Below are 7,021 nucleotides of genomic sequence, written 5' to 3' on the forward strand. Positions count from 1 at the left end.
TCCTCATAGAAAACCCAAAGCAGTTGGGTATACCTCCTATTTCAGATCTGGAAGCAAAAGTAATTGCTTCTAGAAATGAGTCCTTTCTCGAGGAAAAGTTTCTCTCGAAAGAATTGAGTGGGAGGATGGTGGAGACTTGATGAGGTTATTGAACCATAACTTCAACTAGTGTGTAGCAGGGCACAGGAAGTTGTTCCTGTGGCACCTACACCAATTGAAGTGGAAGCTTATGATAGTGATCATGAAACTTCGGATCAAGTCACTACCAAACCTCGTAGGTCGACAAGGATATGTGCTACTCCTGAGTGGTACGGTAATCCTGTCTTGGAAGTCATGTTGCTAGACAACAATGAACCTACGAGCTATGGAGAAGCGATGGTGGGCCCATATTCCGACAAATGGTTAGAAACCATGAAATCCGAGATAGGATCCATGTATCAGAACAAAGCATGGACTTTGGTGAACTTGCCCGATGATCGGCAAGCCATTGAGATAAATGGATCTTTAAGAAGAAGACGGACATGGACGGTAATGTTACCGTCTTTGAAGATCGACTTGTGGCAAAGAGTATTTTCACAAGTTCAAGGAGTTGACTATGATGAGATTCTCTCATCCGTAGCGATGCTTAAGTTCGTCGGAATCATGTTAGCATTAGCTGCATTTATGAAATATGGCAGATGGATGTCAAAACAAGTTTCCTTACCAGTTTTTTAAGGAAAGGTTGTATGTGATACAATCAGAAAGGTTTTGTCGATCCTAAGGATGCTAAAAGGTATGCTAGCTCCAGCGATCCTTCCATGGATTAGAGCAAGCATCTCGGAGTCAGAATATACGCTTTGATGGAGTGATCAAAGTTTTTGGGTTTATACAAAGTTTGTTAGAAACTTGTATTTACAATAAAGTGAGTGGGAGCGCTACAACATTTCTGATAAGTATATGTGAATGACATATTGTTGATCCGAAATGATGTAAAATTTCTGGAAAGCATAAAGGGTTGTTTGAAAGGAGTTTTTCCAAGGAAGACCTGGATAAAGCTGCTTACGTATTGGGCATCAAGATCTATAGAGATAGATCAAGACGTCTGATGATACTTTCAAAGAACGCACACCTTGACATGATTTTGAAAGAGTTCAAAATAGATCAGCAAAGAAGGAGTTCTTGGCTGTGTTGCAAGGTGTGAGTATTGAGTAAGACTCAAGACCTGACCACAGCAGAAGAGAGAGAAAGGACGAAGGTCGTCCCCTATGCTTTAGACGTAGGCTCTACAGTATGCTATGCTGTGTACCGCACATGAAGTGTGCCTTGCGATGAGTTGGTCAAGGGGTACAATAGTGATCCGGGAACGGATCACATGACGGCGGTCGAACTTGTCCTTAGTATCTAGTGGACTAAGGAATTTTCTCGATTATGGAGGTGAAAAGGAGTTCGTCGTAAAGGGTTACGTCGATGCGGACTTTGACACTAATCCGGATGACTCTGAGTAGTAAACCGGATTCGTATAGTAGAGCAGTTATTTGAAATGGCTCCAAGTAGCGCGTGGTAGCATCCACAAGATGACATAGATATTCGTAAAGCACACACGGATCTGAAAGGTTCAGACCCATTGACTAATAACCTCTCTCACAAACATAACATGATCAAACCAGAACTCATCGAGTGTTAATCACATAGTGATGTGAACTAGATTGTTGACTCTAGTAAACTCTTTGGATGTTGGTCACATGGTGATGTGACCTGTGAGTGTTAATCACATGGTGATGTGAACTAGATTATTGACTCTAGTGCAAGTGGGAGACTGTTGGAAATATGCCCTAGAGGCAATAATAAATTGGTTATTATTATATTTCCTTGTTCATGATAATCGTTTATTATCCATGCTAGAATTGTATTGATAGGAAACTCAGATACATGTGTGGATACATAGACAACACCATGTCCCTAGTAAGCCTCTAGTTGACTAGCTCGTTGATCAATAGATGGTTACGGTTTCCTGACCATGGACATTGGATGTCGTTGATAACGGGATCACATCATTAGGAGAATGATGTGATGGACAAGACCCAATCCTAAGCATAGCATAAAAGATCGTGTAGTTCGTTTGCTAGAGCTTTTTCAATGTCAAGTATCTTTTGCTTAGACCATGAGATCGTGTAACTCCCGGATGCCGTAGGAGTGCTTTGGGTGTACCCAACGTCACATCGTAACTGGGTGACTATAAAGGTACACTACGGGTATCTATGAAAGTGTCTGTTGGGTTGACACGTATCTCTGGGCCCACTCGGTAATGCATCATCATAATGAGCTCAATGTGACTAAGGAGTTAGCCACGGGATCATGCATTACGGTACGAGTAAAGTGACTTGCCGGTAACGAGATTGAACAAGGTATTGGGATACCGACGATCGAATCTCGGGCAAGTAACGTACCGATTGACAAAGGGAATTGTATACGGGATTGATTGAATCCTCGACATCGTGGTTCATCCGATGAGATCATCGTGGAACATGTGGGAGCCAACATGGGTATCCAGATCCCGCTGTTGGTTATTGACCGGAGAGGCGTCTCGGTCATGTCTGCATGTCTCCCGAACCCGTAGGGTCTACACACTTAAGGTTCGGTGACGCTAGGGTTGTAGAGATATGAGTATGCGGAAACCCGAAAGTTGTTCGGAGTCCCGGATGAGATCCCAGACATCACGAGGAGTTCCGGAATGGTCCGGAGGTGAAGAATTATATATAGGAAGTCCAGTTTTGGCCACCGGGAAAGTTTCGGGGGTTATCGGTATTGTACCGGGACCACCGGGAGGGTCCCGGGGGTCCACCGGGTGGGGCCACCTATCCCGGAGGGCCCCATGGGCTGAAGTTTGAAGGGAACCAGCCCTTAGTGGGCTGGGGCGCCCCCCATGGGCCTCCCCCCTGCGCCTAGGGTTGGAAACCCTAGGGTGGGGGGGCGCCCCACTTGGCTTGGGGGGGAAGCCACCCCCCCTTTCCCCTTGGCCGCCGCCCCCCCATGTAGATGGGTTCTAGGCCAGCGACCCCCCTCCCAGGGGGCCTATATATAGTGGGGGGAGGGAGGGCAGCAACATGACAGCCCCTGGCGCCTCCCTCTCCCCCTGCAACACCTCTCCCTCTCGCAGAAGCTTGGCGAAGCCCTGCCGAGACCCCGCTACCTCCACCACCACGCCATCGTGCTGCTGGATCTCCATCAACCTCTCCTCCCCCCTTGCTGCATCAAGAAGGAGGAGACGTCGCTGCTCCGTACGTGTGTTGAACGCGGAGGTGCCGTCCGTTCGGCACTCGGTCATCGGTGATTTGGATCACGGCGAGTACGACTCCATCAACCCCGTTCATTGAAACGCTTCCGGTCGCGATCTACAAGGGTATGTAGATGCACTCCTTTCCCCTCGTTGCTAGTATACTCCATAGATGGATCTTGGTGATGCATAGAAATTTTTTTAAATTCTGCTACGATCCCCAACACTTATACGTTGCATAAAATGACGATCGGAAGTGCTGTTTTTTTTCACTGTTTTGCTCAACGCAGCCTCCATTGGTTGCAGGATTAGGATTATTAAACACATGATCATTAGCAGAACATTCACCCCCATGATCAGAAGGATTTAATAACTCCGGAGAAAGTAATAAATTTCAGCACGAAGCCGAGCACCGGCGTTTGGATGGAGGCTGGCGAAGGGAAAAATGTTTTCATCAAAGATGACGTCTCTGGATATGTAGACACGGCCAGTAGATATATCAAGACATTTAAACCCTTTGTGTAGATTGCTATACGCAAGAAAGGCACATTGTTTTGACCGAAATTGAAGCTTGTGATTATTGTAAGGTCGAAGGTTGGGCCAGCAGGCACACCCAAAAATTCGAAGGATAGAGTAGTTGGGTTTTTCATGAAATAGTTTTTCAAAGGGTGTCTCAAACTTGATAACCTTGCTAGGAATTCGATTTATCAAATAGGTGGCAGCAATGAAGGCCTCATCCCAAAATTTTAAGGGCATGGAGGCTTGAGCAAGGAGGGATAGGCCTACTTCGACAATGTGTCGATGTTTTCTCTTAGCTGACACATTTTATTGGTGAGCGTGAGGGCATGAGAAATGGTGAGATATCCCTATTCTGTTGAAGGAGTTCAATTTTTCGTACTCCCCTCCCCAATCTGTTTGTGGAGCAAGGATTTTACGATTAAATTGACGTTCTACTAGATGTTGAAAGTCATGAATTTTTTGGAAAACTTCAGACTTGTGTTTGATCAAATATATCCATGTGAATTTACTGAAATCGTCAATGAAACTCACATAGTATTTCTTTCTTCCTACTGTTTCAACAGCAGGACCCCAAACATCAGAGAACACAAGTTAAGGAAACTTTGATTCACTTCTTGACTTAGGATAAGGCAATTGGTGACTTTTGCCCTTTTGGCATGCATCACATACAAAATCTATATTGAAAGAGTTTGCACACGGGAGATTATCCTTGCTAATGATTTTGCTAACAATAAGAGGAGATGGATGGCCTAGACGTCGGTGCCACCTATCCGGAGATAGCTTGGTGGCACTGAGCATGTGCTTCTTGACGTCGGATCCCGTGTGCCTAACCGGGTAGAGTCCTCGTCTACCCTTGCCTCGAAGGAGAACCTTCTTCGTTCCCCGTTCCTTGACAAGAAAAGAATAGGGATGAATTTCAACAAAGGAATTGTTGTCAACGGCAAGGCGGCTAGCAGAAATTAGACTTTTGTTGGCTTGAGGTACATGAAGAATATTGTTTAGAAGAAGATCACAATCAGGAGTGTGAATAGCTGAATGACCGATGTGTTTGATAACCATACCTGATCCACTGGCAGTGTGAATCTGCTCGTTCCCGGTGTAGCGGTCACGTACGGTCAGCTTCTCCAAATCTCCTGTGATGTGATCGGTGGCACCACTGTCCAAGTACCAGTTGGTGTCCACCCCGTACTGCGGTGTAGCGAGGTTGGCCGACTTCTCCTCCATGCCTTGGTAGGATTCGTCATAGCGCTTCCAGCACTTCCAGGGTGGATGGCCCATCTTGCCGCAGATCTGGCACTGGACCCTAGGGGCAGAGGCATGGTTGTTGTAGCTACCCCCCGCCGCTGTTGTTGCCGTTGTGTCCGCCTCCGCGACCTCCTGGCTTGGAGTAGCTGCCGCCACGCCCGCCGCGGTCACCACCATTGCCGCCTTGGCAGCGACCGCGATCACCACCGCCAGCGCCGTTTCTACGGCCTCGAGTAGCGGCGTTAGCAGAGGATTGGGACCCTCCACCCCGAAGATTGAGCCTCGTTTCGAAGCTCGGCAGCTGTGAGAACAGCTCAGCCACGGTCACCGGCTCCACCCGAGAACACATGGCGGACACCACCAGGTCGAAGTCTTCATCTAGCCCGGCCAGGATGTGGGAGACGATGTCGTCGTCGTCCACCCTCTTCCTTGCAGCGATCAGTTCGTCGCAGAGAGACTTGATCTTCCCGACGTAGTCGGTGATGGAGGAGTTGCCCTTCTGCAAGTTGGCGAGGGCGATCCGAACATTGGTGGTCTGGGAACGGGTGTGAGTTGCAAGCGTCCCTTCCACCGTGTTCCAGAGCTCAGCAGAGGTGTGGCATGAAGCAACCTGGATGGCTATCTCACGAGGAAGTGTCGTCAGGAGATAGGAGAAGATTTGTTGGTCTTGAGCATACCAGGTTTGGAAATCAGGGTTCGGCGCTTCCGCCGTCGTCTTGCCGTCAGACGAGGCCACATCAATCTGCATGGGCGGTGGCGGTTGCTCGATGTCGAGGTACTTGGACATCTGTGCTCCTCGGATGGCCAAGAGCACCGTCGCCTGCCATAGAGCCTGGTTGCCCTTCGTGAGCTTCTCGGTGGTGGCGTGTGTGAATGGCGAGGATGGGAAGGAACTTGAAGACGCCATGGATGTGCTCGAGGATGGCTCTGGTTGCCATGTAAAAGCTACGATTGTGGAAGCGTATTGCCTTCCTCGCAGGGACGCGTTCGTGTTAAATACTCAGAAGATTACATCATGCGCAGGTTGTTGCTAAGCTTTGCCCCTACTCCAAGCTATACAAGATAAGGCTCAACTTATACTAACAACGTGCGCCATTTACACAAGATACACATGCATACAATATACGTGACATCTATGTCACGTTACACACCTGAACAGCCTATCATCTAACACTCTCTCCGTCAGTTTCTTTTTTGTTTGCGTATAAAATTTGGTCAAAGTCAAGCCTCGTATAGTTTGACTAACTTTATAATAAAAAAAGATTAACATACACAACATGAAATCAATATTATCAGATGCATCATGAATTGATATTTTTATGTTGTGTATGTTGATATTTTTATCTCAAGCTCTGGCTGGGCTTCTCGCTCCCGGACGACAGCCCCCCCCCATGGGCACCTTGATCTCGGTGTGCAGCCCCCTTTCCCAGGTTATGCGCCTTGGACCTCTCTGCCATGGACGGCGCGGAGCAGCCACCGGCACCACGGGGTATTTGTGATTTTCTTGACCTGCCCGAGGATAACAAGAGGAGGATGATATTCGAGCTCCATCTGGTTAACTTGGGCTCTGGCATGCTCTGCATCGCCACGCTACTTAGGAACTTGTTGCGCGTACCTGCACCATACATGCCACTGACAGACGATGAGGACGACTCGCCATGCATCTCAGATGAGGACAACATGATGGATCTCCTTTGCGACGAGATTGTTATCTTAACTGGAGTGAAAGTGGAGAGATGCTGCAACGACGGCGAGGCTCCTCTTCAGATGATCAAGCACAAGTCTAGACGTTACGACTTAAAACAGTATACCATGAAGTCCGTGCTCTAACCCATTTTTTCTTGGTCAAACGGATGATATGCTATGTTATTTTCATGTAATGTACGAGACATTCAACGATTTTCGTTTTTTGCTTTTAGGTTATTTTTGTTAGTTTGTTTAACCAACTATTATTGTATCCTTGCGTGTCTCTGGTTAATTGCCAGAGTTTCTGCTGCGTGTCAA

General features: G+C 47.5%; 1 pseudogene; it reads right to left on the reverse strand.

Annotated features, from left to right (window-relative positions):
* Nucleotides 1-5,302: 5,302 nt before the first annotated feature.
* Nucleotides 5,303-5,441, reverse strand: LOC123126397 (uncharacterized; annotated as a pseudogene).
* Between the last annotated feature and the right edge of the window lie 1,580 nt (nt 5,442-7,021).

The sequence above is a fragment of the Triticum aestivum genome, chromosome 5D (genome assembly GCF_018294505.1).
Source record: "Triticum aestivum cultivar Chinese Spring chromosome 5D, IWGSC CS RefSeq v2.1, whole genome shotgun sequence".
Taxonomy (NCBI): Eukaryota; Viridiplantae; Streptophyta; class Magnoliopsida; order Poales; family Poaceae; genus Triticum; species Triticum aestivum.